Source organism: Mesoplodon bidens (genome assembly GCF_964165515.1).
Source record: "Mesoplodon bidens genome assembly, chromosome: 3".
NCBI lineage: Eukaryota > Metazoa > Chordata > Mammalia > Artiodactyla > Ziphiidae > Mesoplodon > Mesoplodon bidens.
This window is the reverse complement of record NC_138178.1, coordinates 13,662,131-13,688,214: the sequence shown is the minus strand read 5'-3', so window position 1 is coordinate 13,688,214 and position 26,084 is coordinate 13,662,131. Positions and strand designations below refer to the sequence as shown.

The 26,084-nt window shown below is 37.1% G+C and overlaps 1 protein-coding gene across 1 annotated transcript in view; it reads right to left on the bottom strand.

Moving 5' to 3' along the window:
* The window catches only part of DNAJC1 (DnaJ heat shock protein family (Hsp40) member C1), a 211,211-nt gene that overhangs the window by 7,369 nt on the left and 177,758 nt on the right, over positions 1–26,084 (bottom strand). The window lies entirely within an intron of this gene.

The following is a 26,084-nucleotide window of genomic DNA, read 5'->3' as shown; positions in this document are numbered from 1 at the left end:
GGGTATTACGAACAATGGGGAAATTTACTCTTAGGCTAACGATGTTATAATATAGAAGTCCTTCTTTTCTTCACATCCCAGAAAGAAACCCTAAGAGCACCAAGATTGACACTAGTGGAAGGACCTCTTGGTGGAGTAGTAGATGGACCCAAGAACCATGAGACATTTACATAAGTGTGGATCCACAGAAATAATGTTTTCTTTCTTCTGTATAAATGGTATTATATTGTACGTCTCACCCTTTAGCTTGCTTTTTTTAATTTAATGATGTCTTGGAGGTCTATAGATAGATTTCCCTTTTTAAAACTGAGATAAAATTTACATAGAGTGGAATGTACAGATTTTTAAATGTACATTTCAATGAGTTTTGACAAAAAAAACCCCATGCCACCAACATTCTAATCAAATTATAGAAAATTTCTGTTACCCTAGAAAGTTCCCTGTGCCCCTAAATCCATCTCTACCCTGCCATAGACAACCACTGTTCTGATTTCTATTATATATATTTTAAGCAGGAGATCAAAATTAATTTAAAAAAATTAAAGTTGGATAGTTAACTGCCCCAATGCACTTATTAAACAAGCCATCCCTTCTCCACTTATTTAAAAGGTTAACTTTACTGAAATTATATTAAAATTACATTTCATTGTATACATGGAGTACATACTTTGTATTCTATCCCCTTAATCCGTGTAAATTCTTGAACCAACATTTTGCTGCTTTAATGAAATTTGAAAGGAAAACCTCAGAAAGCATGCTCTAACATCCTCAGAGCTCGGAGTTAGAGCTCATATTCAGTTTTGGTCCCACCTCTGATTAGCTGGGTAACCTTGAGCTATTTCCAATCCTCTCTCTCTCTCTCTCTCTCATGTATTACCCTCTGTAATATGTGGATAAAACTGCTAATACCTTTTGTCTGGTAGGGTATTTAAGTTTGAAATAAGCTCTTAGCATGATACCTAGCAAATGTTAAAGGCTTATAATTACCTATTATAATTGATGTGGATCATTTATTTTCCATTCATGCAAAAGGGCAGAATTAGAAAAAATATTTAAAGCTGCTTAGAAACACTCTTCAATTTTATTCCCTCTCTGTGGATGACTTTGCTTCGTATTTTATGGGAAAAAAACTTGAAGTTATCCAACATGAGCTTCCCTGACTTCCAACTTTCCCAACTCAAATTTCTGATTGCACCACCATATATCTTTCCCACATTTTATATAACCTACACATATCCTCTTGTACATTTTGCATCATCTCTGCATTACTTACAATACCTGATACAATCTAAATGCTATGTAAATAGTTGCCACTGTGAGGCAAATTCGTGTTTCGCTTTTTACAACTTTCTGGATTCCCCCCCGCCAAATATTTTCCATCCGAGGTTGGTTGGATTTGCAGGTGTGGTGCCGACCATACCGTGGGGCTTCCCTCTGTAACTGCCGTTAAGTGTCTTATTTAGACGTCTCCTAGCTCCTGAAACTGAACAACTCCCAACCTAAACTCATCAACTTCTCTGCTTTCCCCACTTCCTTTTCCTAACCGTACTGTCATCCCAGTCACGTAGGCGCGAAACCAAAGAGCCAATTTTTGGACTTTTTTCTCCCTCCCCAACCAGCTGCCACGTTCTTCACAATACTGATCCCATGTGTTCCCGTCTCTCTCAGATCTCCACCACCTGTATTAGTCCTTCATACTCTGACTGAATTAATATAACAGCCTTCTAACTGGTCTACAACTTATTTATTAGCAGTTCCCATGGAATAATATCCCCAAGGCAGAGTTCTGATCAGATACCTTTCATGGCTCATCAATGACCATACAACAAAGTGTTCAATTCTTAACCTGACGCACAAGGAAATCCACAATCTGATCTATTTTCTTTCCTGTGTGCATACTTCCTTTCAGCGAACTAAACAATTAATGCTCCCCAGATGGTCAGAAATTCTCTACTCTGTACTCTTGGCCATTGTTAACATTTGTCTTAAATGATTTTCTGTTCTTCATCAAACCTCTCCTTAAATATCTATCCATCCAGAGCCAAATCATCCTTTGAGATACTTGCAAGTGTGACTTTCTTCTTGAAGACTTCCCAGATGTCCACCACCAGGACTACCAAGTCTGGTGACAATACCTCTCCTCTCTCAATTTCTACTGTATTTTTAAAGATAGTATATTTTTTCATCATAATACAGTAAAATTACCTATTCCTCTTTTGTTGCACAGTTCTATGAATTTTAACACATTTATAGATTCATGTAACTATAGGATACACAACCTACATATAAGATATGGAATATTTCTTTTTTTTCTCCTGCATCTTGTTATTTAACAAAATATTTTGGAGATTATTCCAGAATAGTACACAAAGACCTCCCTTGTTCTGTTTCTTAAGAAACAGCTTAACTGAGATATAATTCACATACTATACAATTCATCCACTTAAAGTGTATAATTCAGTGGTTTTTACTAAATTCAGATATGTGCAGCCATCATTGTGGCCAACTGGAGAACATTTTCATCACTTTGAAAAGAACCCCCATATCCTTTAGCTATCATTCTCCATCCTCCTCATCCCACCCCATCCCTCATCAAGCAATAAGCAACTACAAATGTCTCTACAGATTTCTCTATTCTGGACTTCCATATGAATGGAATCATACAATATGTGGATTTTTGTGGCTGGCTTCTTTCACTTAGGGTAACGTTTTCCAGGTTCATCTAAGTTGTAGCATATATCAGTACTTTATTCCTTTTTATTGCGGAATAATATTCCATTGTATGGATATAACACATTTTGTTTATCCATTTATCAGGTGATAAACATTTGTGTTGCTTCCATCTTTTGGCTATTATAAATAATGCTGCTATAAACATTCACGTGTAAGTTTTTGTGTGGGCATATGTTTTCATTTCTCTTGGGTATATACCTAGGAGTGGAATTGAGTTATATGGTAACTGTGTTTAACTTTTTGAGGAACTGTCGTACTGTTTTCCAATATGGCTGCACCATTTTACATTCATATCAGCAGTATATGAGTCTTCTGATTTCTTTACATCTTTCCTAGAACTTGTTATTACCCAACTTTTTGTATTATCCCACATCCTAGTGGATGTGAAGTGGTATCTTGTGGTTTTAATTTGCATTTACCAAATGACTAGTGATACTGAACATTTTTTTTCATGTTTATTGGCTATTTGTATATCTTTGGATAAATGTATATTCAGATCCTTTGCTCATTTTTTTTTTGGGTGATTTGTCTTTATCATTGAGTTGTAAGTTGTATATTCTGGATACAAGTCCTTCATCAAATAAATGATTTGCAAATATTTTCTCCCATTCTGTGGGTTGTCTGTTCCCGCTCTTAGTGGTATCCTGTGAAGCACAAAAGTTTTAAATTTTGATGACAGCCACATTTTTTTCTTTTTTCTTTTTTTTAGTTGCTTGGACTTTTGGTGTCCTATCTAAGAATCCTTTTGCCAAATCCAAGGTCATGAAAATTTACCCTTCTGTTTTCTTCTAAGAGTTTTATAGTTTTAGCTCTTACATTTAGGGGAATATTGCAGTCTTAACAATGTTAAATCTTCTGATCCATGAACAGGAGATATTTTTCCACTTATTTTGATCTTCTTCAATTTCTTTCAACAATGTTTTGTAGTTTTTAAAGTTTGTATTTTTTGTTAAATTTATTCCCAAGTATTTTATTCTTTTTGATGCTATTGTGAGTGCAATTATTTTCTTTATTTTCAGGTGGTTCATTGTAGGTATATAAAAATAAAACATTTTTGTATATTTATGTTTACTGCAATCTTGATGTACTAATTTTATTAGTTCCAATAGTTTTTTAGTTAATTACTTAGTATTTTCTATACATAAAATCATGTCATTAGCAAATAGGGACGGTTTACTTCTTCCTTTTCAATCTTATTTCTTTTTCTCAGCTAACTGCCCTGGCTAGAACCTCATATAATGTTGAATAGAAGTGGTGAGAGCAGACATTCTTGTCTTGTTCTTTATCTAAGCAGGAAAACATCCCCTTTCACCAATAAGCATGATATTAACTGTGGGTTTTTAGTAGATGTTCTTTATCAGGTTGAGGCACTTCCCTCTTATTCCTAATTTGTTGAGTGTTTCTATCATGGAAGGATGTTGGATTTGTTAAATGCTTCTATTGAGATGATCTTGTTTTTTAACTCTATTGATATGATTAATTTACATTAATTGATTTTCAGATAGTGAATCAACTTTGCATTCTTGGGATAAATCGCACTTGATTAGGGTATATAATTATTTTTATAAGTTGCTGGATTTGGTTTGCTGTATTTTGTTGAGAATTTTTGCATCCATATTCATATGAACTATTAGTATGTAGTTTTCTTCTCATGTCTTTGGTTTGGTATTAGAGTAATACTGGCTTCACAAAATGTGTTGGGAAGTATTCATCCTCTTCTATTTTGGGGAAGATTTGTGAAGTTTTGGTATTCACTCTTCTTTAAATGTTTGGTAGAGTTCAGCAGTGAAGCCATCTGAGCCTGGGCTTTTCTTTTTGAATAGTTTTTTTTTTTTTTAAATTACTAATTCAGTCTCTTCACTTGTTATAGGCCTATTTCGATTGTCTATTTCTTCTAAACTTGATTCAGTTTTAGTAGTTTATGTCTTTCTAGGAGTTTGTTCATTTCATTTGTATCTATTAGAATAACAGATATCTAACTTCTTGGCATACATTTGTTCACAGTATTCCTTTACAGTCCTTTTTATTTCTGTAAGTTTGGTAGTGATGTCTCTTTTTTCATTTCTGACTGTATTGAGTCCTTTTTCTTTTTTGTCAGCCTAGTTAAATGTTTGTCAATTTTACTGATATTTTCAAAGAATCAGCTTTTGGATTCATTGACTTTCCTCTATTTCTTTTCTAGTCTTATTTCATTCATTTCTGCTCTTTTTATTATTTCCTTTCTTCTCCTTCAAGTTTAGGTTGTCATTTTCCCATTGTCTTAATATGGAAGACTGAATTATTGGTTTGAGACCTTCTTTCTTAATAAAGGCATTTACAGCTATAAATTCCCCTCTACGAATTACATTAGCTGCATTTCTTAAATTTTGGTGTGTTGTGTCTTCATTTTTCATTTGTCTTTAAGAATTTTGATTCCCCTTGGAATTTCTTCTTTGATTCATTTGTTGTTTAGGAGTCTGCGGTTTAATTTAGACATATTTGTTGATTTTCCCAATTTCTTCCCTGACACTGATTTCTAATCTCATTCCTTTGGGATCAGAGAATATACTTTGTATTATTTCTATCCTTTTAAACTTATTGAGGTTGTTTGATGGCCTAGCATATGGTCTATCTTGGAATATATTTCATGTTTACTTGAAGAATGTATATACTGTTGTTGCTGGATGAGGTGTTATAGAGATGTCTGTTAGGTCTAGCTGGTTTATTATCATTCAATTTTTCCTTGTTAATCTTCTGTCTAGTTTTTTTTATCCATTATTGAAAAGTGGAGGCAATGAAGTTTCAACTCTTATTGTTGAATCATCTATTTCTCTTTTCATCCATCTCAGTTTTTGCTCAATGTATTTTGGTGCTCTGTTATTAGATACACATGCTTTTAACTGTTATATTTTCCTGGACTGGCCTTTTAATTATTATAAAATGTTCCTCTTTATCTCTAGTAATTTTTTTGTTTTAAAGTCTACTTAATCTAATATTAGTATAGCCACTCCAGCTTTCTTACAATTGCTATTTGCATGATATCTTTTTTCTATCCTTTTACTTTCATTTTATTTCTATCTGTGAATCTAAAGTGTGCCTCCAGTAGACCACATAGAGATGAATCATGATTTTTTTTATCGTGTTGGATAATCTCTCTTTTGATTGGACTGTTTAATCCATTCACATTTAATGTTGTTGATATAGTTGAATTTGATTTCTTTTAACTTTTAATGTCTTTTTTGTTCCTCTATTCCTCTATTATTGTTTTCTTTTGCATGAGTATTTTCTAATGTAGCATTTAATTAATGATTTTTTTTTTTTTACTATACTTTGAGTTTTGTTTTTTTTAAGAGGTTGCTCTAGGGTTTACCATATACATCTTATGACAGTCAGCTTCAGATTTATACTACCTTAATTCCAGTGATATACAGAAATATTACTTCAATATAGCTCTATCCCTCAGCCCCCCACCCCAGCCCCAACCCCAACCCCAACCATTTTTTGGCCATGCTGTGTGTCTTGTGGGATCTTAGGTCCCTGACCAGGGATTGAACCCAGGCCCTCAGAAGTGAAAGCATGGAGTCCTAACCACTGTACTGCCAGGGAATTCCCTAGCTCTATTCCCTTTACCCCCATACTGTAGTATGGCCATTATACATATTGTATCTATTCATGTTACAAACCCAGTAATATTCTTATAATTACTACTTTACCATCTGTAATGGTTCACTCAGCCCCGTACAGCTTTGCTCCCACCCACCTCCTTTGTGCTGTTATTGGCAAATATATTAGACAAATACTACCTTTCTATGTGTTACAGGTCTGACAGTAACATATATCTATTATTTGATACAACTGCTTTCTAAATCAGTTAAGAAAAGAAGAAAACATTTATTAATACTGTCTTTCATAATTACCTTATTACCTTTACTGGTGTTCTTTTTCATGTGGATTCAAATTACAATCTGGGGTCACTTGCTTTCAGATTAAAGAATTTCAATTTTTGTTATCTTGAAAATTTTTTATTTTGCATTCATTTTGATAAATAGCTTTGCTGGATGTAGGATTTCTGGTTGCCAAGTTTTTCTTTGAGTACTCTGAATATGTTATTCCACTGTCCTGGCCTACGTGGTTTATGCTGAGAAATAAGCTGTTAATCGTATTGGTGTGTGTGTGTGGGGGGGATTCCCTTGTTAGTCACAAGTCATTTCTCTCTTGCTGCCTTCAAGGTTTTCTCCTTATTTTTGACTTTCAGCATTTTTGTTATGATGCATCCTTTGTGGATATCTTTGAGCTTATCCGACTTGGAATTCAGCAAGTTTCCTGATGTATATAGGTTAGCTTTTTTCAATGTATTTGGGAAATTTTCACCCACCATTCTTTGGATTTTTTTTCCCCCTCCTTTCTCTCTCTCCTCTCCTAACTCCCATTATGCGTATGTTGGTGTGCTTTAATGGTGTCTCATTTTTCTCTAAGGCTCTGTTCACTTTTCTTCTTTTGTTTTTCTCTCTGTTCTTCAGCTTGAATATTCTCTGTGGAGCATCTCTAGTGAATTTATTTATCTTTGGCTGTGTTGGGTCTTTGTTGCTGTGTGCGGGCTTTCTCTGGTTGTGGTGAGCAGGGGCTACTCTTCATTGCGGTGTGCAGGCTTCTCATTGTGGTGGCTTCTCTCGTTGCAGAGCACAGGCTCTAGGCATGCGGGCTTCAGTAGTTGTGGCACATGGGCTGTAGACCGCAGGCTCAGTAGTCGTGGCACACGGACTTAGTTGCTCTGCGTCATGTGGGATCTTCCCGGACCAGGGATCGAACCCGTGTCCCCTGCATTGGTAGGCAGATTCTTAACCACTGTGCCACCAGGGAAGTCCTCTAGTGAATTTTTAAAATTTCAATTATTGTACTTTTTAACTCCAGAATTTCCACTTGGTTCTTTTATTTCTTTTAAAATAATTTCTATCTCTTTATTGATATTATTTGTCTGATGCAACACTGTCATTATATCTTCCCTTGTTTCTTTCATCATTCTTTCTTTCAGTTCTGTGAACATATTTACAAGGGTTACTTTGAAGTCTTTTTCTGTGAATTCTGACATTTGGTCACTCTTATAGGGCAGCTTCTGTTGCCTTCTGTTTTTCTAATGTATGGGTCATATTTTCCTGTTTCTTTTCATGGCTCATTATTTTTGTTCAAAACTGAACATTTAGATAATATATTGCAGCAATTCTGGTTAGTGATTTTTCTCTCACCACACCCTTCCCCAGGTTAGGGTCTGTCCTTGTTATTTGCATGTTTGTTTAATGGATGGCTGGATTTAGCGAAGCCTACGCCCCTGTGCCCCCTACAGCATTAAGCCTCTGATGTCGCTCTTCAGGTACTGCAGGTATGGGTATCCCCAGTCATCTTGGGATGCTAGTGGTATTTGTAGGACTTTCTTCCTCTCTTTACCTGACCACACCCATTAATAAACTACATTAACTGCTGGCTGATGCTTTATGGTTTACAAAATGCCCCAGGGCATAAATTGCTCTACAATCAAATCAAATCAAATTGTGGTTCCTTTGAAGGAATGGTTTCTGAAGGCAATGTTTGATATTTATTCTGACTCCTGGAGGACTCCTCCTAGAGAAGGAGTTATTATCCATGAGTTGGTTTGTTATTCCTTGTACTGACAGAGAATTCTGAATACAGTACATGTCTTCCTTGGCTTATGATGGAGTTACAGCCCAATAAAGTTTCAACAAGTTTCAGTAAGTTGAAAATGCTTACAATACACCTAACCTACTGAACATCATAGCTTTTAGCCTAGCCTGCCTTAAACACGCTCAGAACATTTACATTAGCCTAAAACTGGACAAAGTCATGTAACACAAAGCCTATTTTATAATAAAGTATTGAATATCTCATGTTGCTTATTGAATACTGTACAGAAAGTGGAAAAAAGAATGGCTGTAAGTGTATCAGCTGCTCACCCTCATAATCACTTGGCTGAGTGGGAGCTGAAGCTGCTGCCACTGCCCAGCATCACGAGGGAGTATTGTACTGCATATGACTAGCCCAGGAAAAGACCAAAACTCAGAATTCAAAGTATGGTTTCTACTGAAGGTGTATTGCTTTCGCACCATCATAAAGTTGGAAAATAGTTAAGTTGAACCACTGTAAGTAGGGGACCATCTGCATATATCACAATCTGGCCTATCCATACCACACAAAACAAATAGCTGCTATAATCTGAGTCTTTCAGATCCTCAGTTCTAAATAATAAAATGAATGGGATGTCACTATAGTCACCTTTGAGCCGTAGTTTTCTCTCACTTAAAAAGGCAACTTAGAACCTATAAGAAAGAAGCAAAAAGCACAACTTGTCAACTTGCCAATTCTATGTAGTCCAACATTTATTTTAATATTCTCTCCTCTTTGCCAAGTCCATATCTCCTGGTGCCATAAGATGGTTGTATAACAATGATAACTCTAAGTGATCCTTTTTTTCTTGAGAATTTCTCTTCTTTTCATTAGTTTCTGTCTCAGGAGAATGCATGTATGTGGCAAAATATTTCTGTTTTGGGGGCAAATTTGGCATCCTCAGCAGATCATTTATTATTCTAGGCAGATTAAGAGGTTTCCAAATAAGTGACAGTCTAATAATAAAGCTCACTGGCCAGGGTGCCTCTGAGTATGGCAGTATGCCACTTCAGGAACGGAAAGTCATCCTTCAGTGAGCATTGGTCACCACCAGTTCTATTTCTTTCCTATAGATCTAGATAACTTCAATTAACATGGGTGTCAGTTTGCTTTTTTTCTTTAAAGGTATAACTGACAAGATTGTAAGATATTTAAAGCAAACATGATGATTTGATATATGTATACATTTAAAAGGATTCCCCCTATTAAGTTAATTAACATATCGGTCACCTCATATATTCACTTTTGTTGAGAACATTTCAGTTCTACTCTCTTAGCAAAGTTCAATTCTATAATACAGTGTTATCAACTGTAGTCACTGTGTTATACATTAGATCCTCAAACCTTATTCAACTTATAACTGAAAGTTTGTACCTTTTTACCAACCTCTCCCTATTTCCCCCATCTCCTAGTCCTGGCAACCGCTTTTCTACAATTTTTCTATGAAGCTTGACTTTTTTTTGCTGAATAATACTCCATTTTGTGTGTGTGTGTGTGTGTGTGTGTGTGTGTGTGTGTGTGTATAAATACATTTTCTGTATACACTCAGCAGCTGATGGACACTTAAGTTGTTTCCATACACTGGCTGTTGTGAATATTGTTGCTATAAAATTGGGAGTGCAGATATCTCTTGGAGATAATGATTTTGTTGCCTTTGGATATATACCCAGAAGTGGGATTACTGGATCATATAGTAGTACTATTTTTAATTTCTTGAGGAAACTTCATACTGTTTTCCATAGTGGCTGTACAAGTTTACATTCCCACCAAAAGTCTACAAGGGTTTTCTTTTCTCCACATCCTCACCAGCATGTTATCTCATCTTTTTCATAACAGATATCCTAACAGGTTTGAGGTGATATCTCATTGTGATTTTGATTTGCATTTCCTTGATGATTAGTGATGTTGCGCATCTTTTCATATACTTGGCCATTTATAGGTCTTCTTTGGAAAAAACGTCTATTTAGCTCTTTTGCCCATTTTAAAATTGAATTTTTTTTTTTTTGGTATTATGTTGTGTGAGATCCTTGTATATTTTGGATATTAACCCCTTACTGGATATGTGGTTTGCAAGTGTTTTCTCCCATTCCATAGATTTTCATTTTGTTGACGGTTCCCTCGCTGTGCAGAAGCTTTTTAGTTTGATGTAGTCCCACTTGTTTTATTTTTGCTTTTGTTACCTTTGCTTTTGGTGTCAAATCCAAAAAAATCAACACTGAGACTAATGTCAAGGGGCTTACTCCCTATATTTTCTGCTAGTTTTATGGTTTCAGGTCTCATGCTCAAGTCTTTAATCCATTTTGAGTTAGTTTTTGTGTACAGTATAAGATAGAAGCCTGGTTTTATTCATTTACGTATGGCTGTCCAGTTTTCCCAACACCATTTATTGAAGAGACTATCCTTTTCTCACTACTGTATATTCTTGGTTTTGTCAAAAATTAGTTGCCTGTACTAGTAAAATAAACCAGTGGATTTATTTCTGGCCTCTCTATTCTGTTTCTAATGCCAGTACCATACTGTTTTGATTACTATCACTTTAAAAGTTGAAATCAGAAATGTGATCCCTCCAGGTCGTTCTTCCTTCTCAAGATTGCTTTGGCTATTTGGGATCTTTTGTGGTTCCATACAAATTTTCAGACTGTTTATTTCAGTGAAAAATGCCATTCGAATTTTGAGAGCGTTTACACTGGATCTGTAGATTGCTTTGGATAGTATGGACATTTTAACAATATTAAATTCTTCCAGTCATGAACACAAAATATCTTTCCATTTATTTGTGTCTCATTCAATTTATTTCCTCAGTGTCTTGAGAGTTTTCAGTGTATAGATCGTTCATCCTCTTGGTTAAATGTAAAACTAGCACTTTATTCTTTTTGATGCTATTGGAAATGGAATTAATTTCTCTTTTTGATAGTTTGTTGTTGGTGTACAGAGTTACAACTGATTTCTGTATACTGATCTTGTAGCTTACGATTTTACTGAAATAGTTTATTAATTCTAACAGTTTTGGTGGAGTCTTTAGGGTTCTCTATATGTTAATATCATGTCATCTGCAAATACAGAGGACATTGGCGGTGACATAGTCATCACCAAATTTATTTCTCTCTCATAGATCTAGATGACTTGGATAACATGGGTGCCAATTTAGTCATGAATGTTTAGTATTACTTCTCTCACCTATTCTATAATGAATTTTTCAGTTGCTCATTCTGCTTTTATATCATGTGCAATTGTAGAAGGTATGGTCTCTGTCTGACTTAATGGAGATTTATGACTTTTTTCTAGCCTCCTTTTAGGAGAAGACCTACAGGTCCATACAGACAAGACTTCTCTTCTTCCTCAGTATGTGAACAAATAATATTGTGGGCTACTGGCTTAGGTGGGCTTTTGGATAACACTACCCACATGTGTATTAACAGTTACATGGATTGTAGAATTGTAGGGAAATTTGTTTCATGTTCTGATTCCAAGCAGAAAATACTTTATAATCCTTCTTCTTAATGTAGTTATACCTAAAGCTATCTTTAAAATTCTTATATGAGCAAATCTGGGATATATAGGTTAGGGTGGAGTGAATGCAAAAAAACCTAAAATAGGTTTCATTCCTTCCAGTGAAAACACTGATGAAAGTAACAGAAAATTAATTAACAAAATGAAAACTATATTCCATAGGGTACAGTTAGGATCAGTGGATAGTTACGTAGTGGCACATTTCTACTCAACATACAGAAGAGTTTTCCATTTTTCTGAGCTATATAAAGTGTATACTCATATTCCTGGTATCCTCAGATAACTCAGAAAATAAATGTTGGCTATTAGTGATAACCTCAAGTCATATTTTTCAAATTCTGGCTGACTTAATGATATTTTAAGTATTCTAATAATAAAAATTATGTAACTGTGAAGTTCATTACAGTTGGACCTCGAGTAACACAGGTTTGAACTGAGCAGATCCACTTACATGTTTTTTTTCAATAAATATGTACTAAACTACTACACAATCCACCGTTGGTTGGATCTGAGGAGGAAGAACTATGGATACACAGGGCTGACTGTAAAGTTATATGTGGATTTTCAACTGTGCGGGGGACTGGTGTCCCTAACTGTCATGTTGTTCAGGGATCAACTGTATTTTCATTCAGTTGTATTTAATTTTGGCCAACTTTCTGCTGAATCTAGCACTCGTTATAACCAGGAGCTACTGTAGTTTTCAAATAAAAACGGCACTCTGTTACCTGAACATTAAATAAACCACCTGAAAAATGTTTCCAGCTGGTAGAGAGCAGTGCTGTTTATTCTTATTATTTCTCCAATGTCTTTAAATTTTTCTCTGGATCCTCTGTCTGGATAGAAAATACAAGAAATAATAATAGCGTACATCTTAATCATTGACAAAGAGGGCCTTCCATTTAACTTCCTGATCACCTCTATAAGTAATGTAGATGGCCATTTACTGGGAGAAAATACTTATGCCAACAGACAGTAGTGTAGTTTTGCAGATATTTTTAGTCTATCAGCAAAATATTGCAACAAGCCAACATACATTCACCCACTTTCCTCTTTTTTAAATGGGTTACCCAAATTTTTAGCACAAGGAAGCAATTTTACATTGCATTAACACATTAGCATCTATCTGCTCAAGGGTCACCATCTAGTGACTTGCTGCGTCTCTAAGCTATACATAAGACAGAGTTAAGCAAATAATTCAGGGTAATAAAAGAAATCCCACCATAAAGTACGATGCTATCCCCAGACCATAGATTATACTGTAAGAAACCAGTTCCTTCATGAATAAAACATCCATGGTATTCAAAGTGAATATCACTATAACTAGTAAATTACATCTAGACTTTAAAGTGGATACTATCCTCTTGGTAAGATACAGGGTTCTGATGAGTGAGTACAAATTACAAACTCAATATAGTAGTAATATAGGACACTAAATAAGATCCAGGAGAAAACATATAAGAATGGTAAATGGGAGATATATATAGAAAAATTTTTATGCAATCTGCAAGTATGCCTTGCTTGAATGAATCACTGAGGAAGATGAACAAGTGTTCAGTTGGAGCTTAACGAGATGCTGAATATTTCTGTGGTTCAAATATTCAAAGGAAAGCAACTGCTTTTGGAGCTCTCTGGAGTTCCAGCCCCATGGACTGGCCAGTGTCTTGGGACATGGAATACCTTGCTCTCAAATTTATCCTCCTTTGGCCCAGAACCTCAGAAAACCAAGAGATTTCACTTTGAAGATGATATTTGGTCTAGGGCATGGCTGACAAAGAATAGTGCTGTCCTACACACAGGGTTAAGATGTAAAAATCAAGTCTTTGCTGAACTAAGAGGACAGTGTGGCTTAAATAAGAGTCAAACAATCTCGGTTCTAGTCCCAGGCTGCCATTAACTAGCTCTGTGGCCTTGCACTTTTATCTCTTGTGACTTACAATTGTGTCATGGTTCATAAGAACAAAGTATTTTCACGATGCTATCACATTTCACCCACCAGCTACCCCGTGAAATTCATATCACAGGCGAAGAAACTGAAGCTCAGGGTGATATGGGGACCTACAAAATCACACAGCCCGTAAATGGTAGCATAGGACACCAAAGCCAGGTTTTCTTTTAAATTCTTTTAAATTCTTTCCACTTAACTTCTTTATCCATAAAACAAAAGATTGCATTAGTGATTTCTTTTTAAATCAAATATTCTGTGATTCACTAGATGTGACATTATTTTAGTAGTAGTATTTTTTTGGCTGCACCACGTGGCATGTGGAATCTTATTTCCCCAACCAGGGATTGAACCCAGGCCCTCTGCAGTGAGAGTGCAGAGTCCTAACCACTGGACCGCCAGGGAATTCCCTAGATGTGATATTATTAATGAACTATCTTTCAATTTAGGTGAATTACCAAAGATTTATTAAGTATTGACTTAGCATATCACTATACTGAGAACAGTGGTATATGTATAAGATCTAGTCTTATTCCACCTCAAGGAGCTTCAATGTGGTTATTCCTTTGCATACTCATTCAACAGATTTCCAATTAATTAGGACTGTGCTTATAAGAAAGAAAATCATTGTTTATTGCTTTAAAAGTTTTTTACTTCTAAATCAATGTTGGCTAAAGTAAGGAAAGAGCAATCCAAAACAGGCTTGTGTACTGACAGTTTGGGAGTCTGGCCTCACCTCTCATGAAGGCCAATTCTGTACTACTTTACCCAAGTTACTGCCAATCACCAACTAGGTGAATTTAGTAAAGATTCAAGCCCTTTGTACTTTGATTTCCCCAGTGTGTGTCACAGAGATCTGTTGGTGATACCTGTCACCTTACTGATGTATAAACAAACTGGGTGGATATCTTGTTCCTCTCTCTCCACTATTCTGTTTGCCCCTCCTTAAGCTGTGTCCTCTGTGGAAAAAGACAACTGAACCAGATAAAAGAAGGACATTCTCTGGACAAGGGTCTGCAAGTAGTTGTTATTACTTTGCGAGAACATTCAAATTAGCCCTCAAGGCCCTTTGATGGGGGAATATAAACAGGCAAAAGTATTAATAGATGGCTCTAGAATTCCACTAGTAAAGCTGTTTTCGGTGAGGGGATGGTCTGGCAAGTGTTTCAATAGAGGTTGAATGTTCCCACTGCCCTCCCGGCCTAGGTGTCAGCTGTCAAGTACCTTACTGTTTTGATTACCATAGCTTTATAACATATTTTGAAAACAGGACATGTGATGCCTCCAAGCTTTGTTCTCTATCAAGATTGTTCTGGCTATTTGGGGTCTGTTGTGGTTCCATACAAATTTTAGGATTTTTTTTTCTATTTCTGTAAATCAGTAAAGCTTTTATAATAAAAAAAATTAAAAAGAATGAGGTAGGCCTATATACTGACATGGAAAGATATAAAATATTTTTTCTTTCGATTTTTAAAAGTAGTTTTAAAAATCAAGGTAATACATGCACACAGCTTAAAAAAAAAAATCAGTTTACAACCAGGGCTTCTGATGAAAAGCCATGTACCCTACACCCAGAAGCATGGATTTCTGTTCACAGTCTTTTTTTGAAATTTTAAAATATTTTTTTCTGAGCATTGTTTTTTTAACCATTTAAAAAAACTGAAGTATAATAAATTTACAATGTTGTGTTGGTTTCGGGTGTACAGCAAAGTGACCTGGTTACACACACACACACACACACACACACATTTTTCAGATTCTTTTCCATTATAGGTTATTACAGGATATTGAATATAGTTCCCTGTGCTATACAGTAGGTCCTTGTTGTTTATTTTATATATAGTAGTGTGTATATGTTAATCCCAAGTTCCTAATTTATCTCCCCCCTGCCATTTCCTTTGGTAACCATAAGTTTGTTATCTACGTCTGTGAGTCCATTTCTATTTTGTAAATAACTTCATTTATACAATTTTTTAAGATTCCACATATAAGTGATATATGATATTTGTCTTTCTCTGACTTACTTCACTAGTATGATAATCTTTAGGTTCATCCATGTTGCTGCAAATGGCATTATTTCATTCTTTTTCATGGCTGGTAATATTCCATTGTGTTCATATACCACATCTTTATCTATTCATCTGTCAATGGACACTTAGGTTGCTTCCGTGTCTTGGCTATTGTAAACAGTGCTGCTATGAACACTGGGGTGCATGTATCTTTTCGAATTAGAGTTTTTGTCTGTTCTGGATATATGCCCAGGAGTAGGATTGCTGGATTGTATGGTAGCTCTATTTTTAGTTTTTTAAGGAACCTCCATACTGTTCTCCATAGTGGCTGCATCAATTTACATTCCCACCAGCAGTGTAGGAGGGTTCCCTTTTCTCCACACTCTCTCCAGCATTTTTATTATTTGTAGAGTTTTTAATGATGGCCATTCTGACCAGTGTGAAGTGATACCTCATTGTAGTTTTGATTTGCATTTCTCTAATAATTAGTGATACTGAGCGTCTTTTCATGTGCCTGTTGGCCATCTGTATGTTCACAGTTCTTCTGATGCTTACAAGTACACATAATTAACTAACAGGCTTTTGGTATATTATATTCTGAATTCAGCCTCTTTTTCTCATCTCTACCAATAAGCCCTGGTCCAAACCACCACTGTCTTTTGCAGGGACAACTGAAATAGCCTCTTACTTGGCCTGCCTTCCTGCTCCCACACTTGCCCTGCCACAGCATCTTCTCCACAGAGAAGTCAGAATGACCCTTTTAGATCTTGCACTCCTTTGCTCACAATCTTCTGGTGCTTTCCTGTCTCATTCAGAGTAAAATCCAAAATCTTTACCTTGACCAAGGAGGTCCTAGGTGGTCTGGTCCTCCGCTATCTCTTGGCCTCATCTTCTCTAATCCCCCCTGCTCACTCCTGGTCAGCCATACTGACCTCTTTGCTGGACTCTGCACACCCCAAGCAGGCTCTTGCCTCAAAGCCTTTGCAACTGCTGTTTCCTCCACCTGGAACGCTTTCTCAGACAACCTTGCTCCCTCAGTTGCTTTGTGTCTCTGCTCAAACGCTACCTCTTAGAGAGGACTTTCCTCAGAATCCCACTTGAAATTGCACTCCCTAGGTTAGGTCTCTAACCTCTTACTCTGCTTTATTTTTCTTCGTGGAGCTTGTCACTGTTTACAATTTTTATTTTACTCCATATGTTCGTGTTCTTTCCATTGTGCTTCCCTGCCATTCTTTAGGGCAACTGTCTTTGCCTGCATGGTCGCAGCTGAGCTACAGGCAAATTGGTATTCCAGTTCAGTGGAAGGGAAAAGTGAGCAAGAGCTCCTAGGGACACACATTACTTCAATTATGTTCCTCTGAGAAGAAATTAGTAACCTAGCCATAGCAGAGCTTGGAGGGCTTGGAAGTGCAGTGTTGCTGGGCAAATATGTGCCTGCCTTCTCTATTACTAGAAAAGGGGATAACGTATTTTGATGGACAACTTGCCATAGTCTTCCACAATTTGTTGATTTTAAAAATTGAAAAACCATCTAAAAGTATATAAAATGTTTTTTTTTACACCTTTATTGGAGTATAATTGCTTTACAATGGTGTGTTAGTTTCGGCTTTATAACAAAGTGAATCAGTTATACATACACATGTGTTCCCATATCTCTTCCCTCTTGCGTCTCCCTCCCTCCCACCCTCCCTATCCCACCCCTCCAGGCGGTCACAAAGCACCGAGCTGATCTCCCTGTGCTATGCGGCTGCTTCCCACTAGCTATCTACATTACGTTTGGTAGTGTATATATGTCCATGCCTCTCTCTCGCTTTGTCACAGCTTACCCTTCCCCCTCCCCATATCCTCAAGTCCATTCTCTAGTAGGTCTGTGTCTTTATTCCTGTCTTACCCCTAGGTTCTTCATGAATAAATTCCATATATATGTGTTAGCATACGGTATTTGTCTTTCTCTTTCTGACTTACTTCACTCTGTATGACAGACTCTAGGTCTATCCACCTCATTACAAATAGCTCAATTTTGTTTCTTTTTATGGCTGAGTAATATTCCATTGTATATATGTGTCACATCTTTATCCATTCATCCGATGATGGAAACTTAGGTTGTTTCCATCTCCAGGCTATTGTAAATAGAGCTGCAATGAACATTTTGGTATATGACTCTTTTTGAATTATGGTTTCCTCAAGGTATATGCCCAGTAGTGGGATTGCTGGGTCATATAGTAGTTCTATTTGTAGTTTTTTAAGGAACCTCCATACTGTTCTCCATAGTGGCTGTACCAATTCACATTCCCACCAGCAGTGTAAGAGTGTTCCCTTTTCTCCACACCCTCTCCAGCATTTATTGTTTCTAGATTTTTTGATGATGGCCATTCTGACTGGTGTGAGATGGTATCTCATTGTAGTTTTCATTTGCATTTCTCTAATGATTAATGATGTTGAGCATTCTTTCATGTGTTTGTTGGCAGTCTGTATATCTTCTTTGGAGAAATGTCTATTTAGGTCTTCTGCCCACTTTTGGATTGGGTTGTTTGTTTTTTTGTTACTGAGCTGTATGAGTTGCTTATAAATATTGGAGGTTAATCCTTTGTCAGTTGCTTCATTTGCAAATATTTTCTCCCATTCTGAGGGTTGTCTTTTGGTCTTGTTTATGGTTTCCTGGGCTGTGCAAAAGCTTTGAAGTTTCATTAGGTCCCACTTATTTATTTTTGTTTTTATTTCCATTTCTCTAGGAGGTGGGTCCAAAAGGATCTTGCTGTGATTTATGTCATAGAGTGTTCTGCCTATGTTTTCCTCTAAGAGTTTGATAGTGTCTGGCCTTACATTTAGGTCTTTAATCCATTTTGAGTTTATTTTTGTGTATGATGTTAGGGAGTGACCTAATCTCATATTGAAAGTATATAAAATGTTTAAAATATGAAAAGCTATTATGTAAGATCTTACATAACTGTGATATGGTAAACATTACTCACTGTAGAGATAAGTACTGCACTGTGATCGCACTTCTTGTGTCACTTAAAGGAGAATGTTCTCAGTATCAAATTCTTTTGCTGTTACTATCGTTCCACTTTTTACTGCACAGGCAGTTTGCGGTTTCTGTAAGTTGAAGGTGTGTGGCAACTCTGTTGAGAAAGTCTGTGGGCACCATTATTATTATATTTGTTATGGCGATCTGTGATCTTTGATGTTACTACTGCAAAAAGATTATGACTCATTGACGGCTCAGATGATGGTTAGCATTTTTTTAAGCAATAAACTATCTTTAATTAAGGTATGTATGTTTTTTGGACATAATGCTATTGCACACTTAACAGACTACAATATAGTGTAAACATAACTTTTATATGCATTGGGAAACCAAAAAATTCATGTGGGTCACTTTATTGTGATGTTTGCTTTATTTCGGTGGTCTGGAACTGAACCTGAGGTATGGCTGACCTTAAATTTGGACTCTGCCTTTTTTTGTACGGTTTTCTGTTGGTGGAGTTTCTAGTTGCCTTTTGTTCACGTCGTTGCTCTCTCCCAGTCTTTTGTTCTCCTGCTCCAGCGTGGACTTTCTGCACTCTTCGCCTGCTGTATTGCTGTGGGGTCTCCGGATTTCCATTCACTGGGCTCAGTCCACTATTCCGAGGATTCTGTGTCTTCCTCTTTGGTGACTTATCCCTCATTTGCTGGAGTGCAGTCTCAGGAAACTGTCTTAAGAGTGAGTCCTCGCCCCACGTATTTACCGTCATAGCTGGTTGGTCTGTTCTAGATTCAGAACCGTTGCCCCTTGAACTGTGAGGCCAGTGTCCCTCTTGTCTCCCGGAATCCAGTGCTGCCAAGCAACCTGCTGTCACTCCGACCTGCCTTACTTTGGAGGTGTCTTCTCCCTAGAAGCTGTAAAGATCTTCTGTGTAGTCTCAGCGTTCACGCGTTGTTGGTCTCAGGTGTTTTCTTCATCCTGGAAAACTTCATTGTATCATTTATTGAAAAATGCTCTCATGTCTGTTTTCTCTAACTGGAACTCCTTTTAATCAGATTCTGACCTTTTGGACTGATTCCCTGTATTTCTTGTCTTTTTGTTCTGCTCTCTAGGAGATTTTCCAGATGATAATTTTCAACCATTCCACTTCATTTATTTGGATACTTATTTTTGTTCTGATTTTTTTCCATAGCACACTTTTTTGTTTTATGAATTCAGTATTTTCTTGACTCTCTAGATCAGGGGTCCCCAACCCCTGATTAGGAACCAGCCACACAGCAGGAGGTGAGCAGCGGGCGAGTGAGTGAAGCGTCTCACTTCTTCTGCCGCTCCCCACTGTTCCCATTACTGCCTGAACCATCCCCCCAGCCCCATGTGTGGAAAAACTGTCTTCCACGAAACGAGTCCCTGGTGCCAAAAAGGTTGGGGACCGCTGCTCTAGATGTTAGAAGGCAGGTATAATGAACTAATTCTAGAAGGCTGGTATAACCCTACCTAAAGATATCCAATTAACAAAACAGCAAGAATTCTAGAATATTTTTACTTTAAGATATATAAATGCAAGAATCCTAAATAAATTAACAAATCAAATCCAGCTGTTTATTGAAAGAATAATATTATATGATTAAGTAAACTTTATCTTAGAAATACAAAGGGGGACCCTAGTAACATATTCATCCTTATTAGGTCATATGATCATGTCAAGGGATGTTGAAGAAACCACTGTTAAAATTTCACATCTATTCCTGAACACAACTGTAATAAATGAGAATTGGAAAAATTAGAGTGAAGAAAATTTCCCTAGCATAATAATGGATTTCTCATATCAATGACTAATATTAAAATTAATGACCAAACATTAAGTTTTCTTATTAAAATGTTGAGCAAAAAGTCTACATGAATCACTCTTACTGTAATATAACATATCTCTGGAATTGTTAGCTAATACACTCAAATAAGATAACAAAAGATATAAAGAAAATGGCAAAGTATTATTTGCAGAAGGTAGGACTTCCCTGGTGGCACAGTGGTTAAGAATATGCTTGCCAATGCAGGGGACATAGGTTCGATCCCTGGTCCAGGAAGATCCCGCATGCTGCAGAGCAGCTAAGCCCATGCGCTGCAACTACTGAGCCTGCGCGCCTAGAACCCACGCTCTGCAACAGGAGAAGCCCGTGCACTGCAACAAAGACCCAGCACAGCCAAAAAAACAACAAAAAACGGTAGGACTATCTATCCTCAAATTATAATGAATTAACACAAACTCTATTCAAAATAAGACCAGTAAGTAAGGAGGCAAGTTATAAAAATCAGTGCCATAGCACTTTTCACTTAGTTGATGAGCAATGATGAAAAACAAACGTTCTGTGTTTATGAGACTATGAGGAAGTGTCCTCTCATACCACCAGGGGCATTGTATAATATTATCACCTCTCTGGAGGCCCATTTTAGAGTCCCAAAGGTTCGGAAAACATCCATAGTCTTGAATCAAGCATCTCTACTCCTAGGCATACAAGCTAAGGAAACAGATATAAATGGAAAGATGAATGAAGAAAAAAAGGGAAGCAATTTAAGTGACAATCACCTGGGTGCTCCTTAATTATATCCAGACAACATGGAGTATTGTACAGGTGTTTAGAAAAATGATGTGGATCTTTGTTGTCGTGGAAAGAAGCTCATAGCAAAGTGAAAAAGGGCAGGATACAGATTAATACTGTTAAAATTATGTAGTCATATGCCTATATAAGAAGACTAAAGTCTGGAATGACATACAACAGACTGTGTGTGCATGAGAGAGAGATTTGATAACACATTATTATCATCAATTAATGTCAGATTGAAAATTGATTATTAGATTTTAGTGACTCATCTAGCAAGAAGAATGGTATAAAGGACCCCTTCCTTTTTAAAATTTAAGTATCCTTGAAGGTCTTGGGGTTGAGCAGGTGGGGGAGTGAGAGGAGCGGAGATGAGGCTGCTCCGGAGAACCGCTGTGGCAGGGAGCCCGATGCAGGGGGTGGCGACGGTTCTTGTCCCCTTTACAGCCTGTGTAGGACTAGTCTGACTCTAAATAAAAGTAATAGCAATGATACATTTGCCAAAATATATACGAGTTAAATTGCTGAATTCTACTCTGGATAAATAAAAGGAATGTTATTAGCTTTGTTAAAAAATTAATGCAAAGTCTATTTTAACTGAGATATACCTAAACTGTAACACCTACTTTACTATAGATGAAGTATTTTAAATGTTAATATATGCCTTTCAGCATTATATATACTATATATTTAGTTCACTGACAAAAGTTTTTCTATTGAATAATCTGCTTACATTTTTTGAAACAACTGCCATAATAACATATAAATATTCCCCCAACAGGTATCTCCTCTATCTCCTCTCTAGTTGTGGCTATATAAAATAAAATTGGGAATTTTATTATTCTCCCTCCTTTTCACCTGCATATGAAATGCTTATCTAACTATACACATCTCAGGTTGGCACTAAGCTAATTACAAAAGTCTGTTTAGATCTATCCACCTATCTTTTGTTTTGCTACCTACCTGGGCCTTTTCCAAGCAGGCAGAACATCTCCAATCAGTCTGTTATCACAACTAGGACGCAGGAGATTAGTGACTGGAGAGGGGCAGAATCAGTTTACATCCTTACAGGCAAGAGAATGGTATTACTGCACAAGCAAGAAATGTGAGGCTCCCTGACCTTAATTTAGAAAACCTGCAGTTAATAATCACACTAAAGTTGGTTTTTACATGCCAGACAGTTTTTGTTTCCTGTTTTTACAATTTGAGTGTCCTTTGTGGTTACCAAAATTATTTGCTAAAAGGCATATATTAACATTTAAAATATTTCATCTATAATAAAGTCTTACAGTTTAGGTATATCTGAGTTAAAATATACTTTGCATTGATTTTTTTTTTACAAAGCTAATAACAAATTCTTTGTATTTATCCAGAGTGGTATCTAGCAATTTAACTAGTGAATTATGACAATTAATACACTGAAAACTCCTTTCTTAATTGAGGAACAAAATGGGTTTTTCACTGTAATCTGTCAACCCAAATAAAGCACATATAGATTCCACCACGGCACACTCTCACCCCTCCCAAAAAGGTCAATTGTTTCTCGAAGGAAAGAGAACTCAGCCTGAAGCTACACATTTAGCAAGGAAAACGGGTCAAAGAACAGATGTGCAGAGCTGGGGAGAACTGGTACAGGTGATCCAGTCAGTATGCAGAGGTTCCAATAACAGCAAACTCAACTTGGTTTCTTTTTCATAGTGGAACACTTAATGAAAACAAATCTAATTAACACCATACACCAAAAAAGAAGTATAAGTGATCTTCTAAAGTGTGGTTAGCTTTCACTTAACATTCTACTAAAGGAAGTGTATTAGCCAAACCCATCTCAGCTGCTTCAATGTAACTCACTGTGTGTTCGGTAAAATGAGTTTTGTCTTCAGACACTTGTTCTCTTTTAGAGAGAGAGTGCTTTACAGTTTGTGTTTGTGTGTATGTTACTGAAATGAAATGTACAGTCTAGCTATGGAGATGATGCTCACAGAATGAAAATACAGTGTGAGTCTATATATGTATATATTGATATAGAAGAAAAGTTACACTGGCACTTTTGGTGCCCCGAATTTTAGGTTTACTAAGTATTTCCAAGGTACTTTTGGTATTATGAAAATAGAACTAATACTTGGAGGGGGAAAAGAAATCTCAAAAAGTCATGTTTGGGGGCTTCCCTGGTGGCGCAGTGGTTGAGAGTCCGCCTGCCAATGCAGGGGACACGGGTTCGTGCCCCGGTCCGGGAAGATCCCACATGCCGCGGAGCGGCTGGGCCCGTGAGCCATGGCCACTGAGCCTGCGTGTCCGGAGCCTGTGCTCCACAACGGGAGAGGCCACAACAGTGAGAGGCCCGCGTACCGCAAAAAAAAAAAAAAAAAAAGCAAAAATAAAGTCATGTTTGCTACTTCCATGATAAAAGGAAAAAATTTCTATTACATGGAATCAGTCTCCCTTGGGTAAGTCTAGAAGAAGAAGAAGAAAAAACTATGGGATGAATTTGCGAAAGTGTGAAAAGGTGCCTTTACCTACACCAAGGCTGCACTAAGACTGCTCTTGTAAGTTACATCGATTTTCTAGATCTATGACACTAAACAGCCATCCCAAGGCTCTGTTGATTACATCATGTATATTAGCATTTAAACTTTCATCTCTCTCCTCTTAAAAATACAGATTAAAAATTTAACCAGATTTTAATGACGACAACAACAAAGTAAAATACTGCTCTATTCAATTTCTTATCTGCCTTTGGCATTATTAACTGTAAGGTCTCATAGAAATATTATTTTAAAAGTTAAAGGCAGTGTTGGGACTTCCCTGGTGATGCAGTAGTTAAGAATCCACCTGCCAATGCAGGGGGACACGGGTTCGAGCCCTGGTCCGGGAAGATCTTGCATGCCGTGGAGCAGCTAAGCCTGTGCACCACAGCTACTGAAGGCTGTGCACCTAGAGCCTGTGCTCTGCAACAAGAGAAGCCACCACAATGAGAAGCCTGCGCACCGCAACAAAGAGTACCCCCGCTCGCCACAAACTAGAGAAAGCCTGCATGCAGCAACGAAGACTCAATGCAGCCATAAATAAATAAATAAAATAAATTTATATTTAAAAAAGTTAAAGGCAGTGCTATCTTCAGCAGAGACACCGCGTTAGTGAACTATTCTCTCTCATCAGCCAATTGAACTAAAAGTTTTGAGGCCCTTTTAAACCAATGCCTGTTTTGTAACTTTCTAAAAAGTATTTCAGTAATTTTTGTTAATCATTACATTAACAGTAATTATATACTTAGAGGATCATAGTACTTAACATCAGTAACCATGGAACATCTTTAACCTGGTCAGATATTTACTGATAAGGCATTATTATCTTTTACAAACAACCTTACAAGATAAAATGCACATCCCAGTAACATTCTTTTTTTTTTTTTTTTTTTTTTGCGGTACGCGGGCCTCTCACTGCTGTGGTTTCTCCGGTTGCGGAGCACAGGCTCCGGACGCGCAGGCTCAGCGGCCATGGCTCATGGGCCCAGCCGCTCCGCGGCATGTGGGATCTTCCCGGACCGGGGCACGAACCCGCGTCCCCTGCATCGGCAGGCAGACTCTCAACCACTGCGCCACCAGGGAAGCCCCCAGTAACATTCTTAGCAGAGGAAAAGGTATCCTTATGGTTTTCTTCCAGTAACCTAAGATAACTGGTCTCATCATGAAATAGCCAAAAAAAAAAAAAAAAGTTATAAGATACAAGGGCTAACTTTCCACATGATCAGACTAACTTTTAAGTCAAAATCATGTAAAACATCTTACAAAAATTTCTGTCTTTAAAAAGTCCTACCATATGGTAGTAAAAACATTCATATATAATTTAAAATTCTCAAAGCAGCTCCTATCTGAAACAAAACAAAACAAAAAAACCCAAGAAAAAAAATTGACAGTAGGGCTTCCCTGGTGGTGCAGTGGTTGGGAGTCCGCCTGCCGATGCAGGGGACACGGGTTCGTTCTCCGGTCTGGGAAGATCCCACATGCCGCGGAGCGGCTGGGTCCGTGTGCCATGGCCGCTGAGCGTGCGTGTCCGGAGCCTGTGCTCCGCAACGGGAGAGGCCACAGCAGTGAGAAGCCCGCGTACCGCAAAAAAAAAAAAAAAATTGACAGTAATACGTAGCATGTTTCTAAATTAAAAGGTTATTTTTTGGTAGTTGTGCTTATTAATCATTTTGCAGGGTTTTTAAATTGTTCATTATCAAAAAAGACCCAAAGTATACTAATACAATTGAAGAGAACATAAGAAATCTGAATCTTTGCTTTCAGTATCCTTAGATATTTTAGAGCTATAGGATTTATTTTAAAGTAAATTCAGTAAAGAATATTTACTACCATTTATGAAAATAAGGATCATATTGATGAAAATAAAGACCTCCATTTCAAGTAAACATTTACTGAATATTTAGTACATATCAGGTGTTCTAGTAGGTGCTTTTATAAGATTCTCTGCCCTATATTTCTAAAGTGTTAAATCGAAAACTTTCCTGGTAAACACTGTCTTTTTGTTGTTGTTGTTTTGTTTTGTTTTTTTGCGGTTCGCGGGCCTCTCACTGTTGTGGCCTCTCCCGTTGCGGAGCACAGGCTCCGGACGCGCAGGCTCAGCGGCCATGGCTCACGGGCTCAGCCGCTCCGCAGCATGTGGGATCTTCCCGG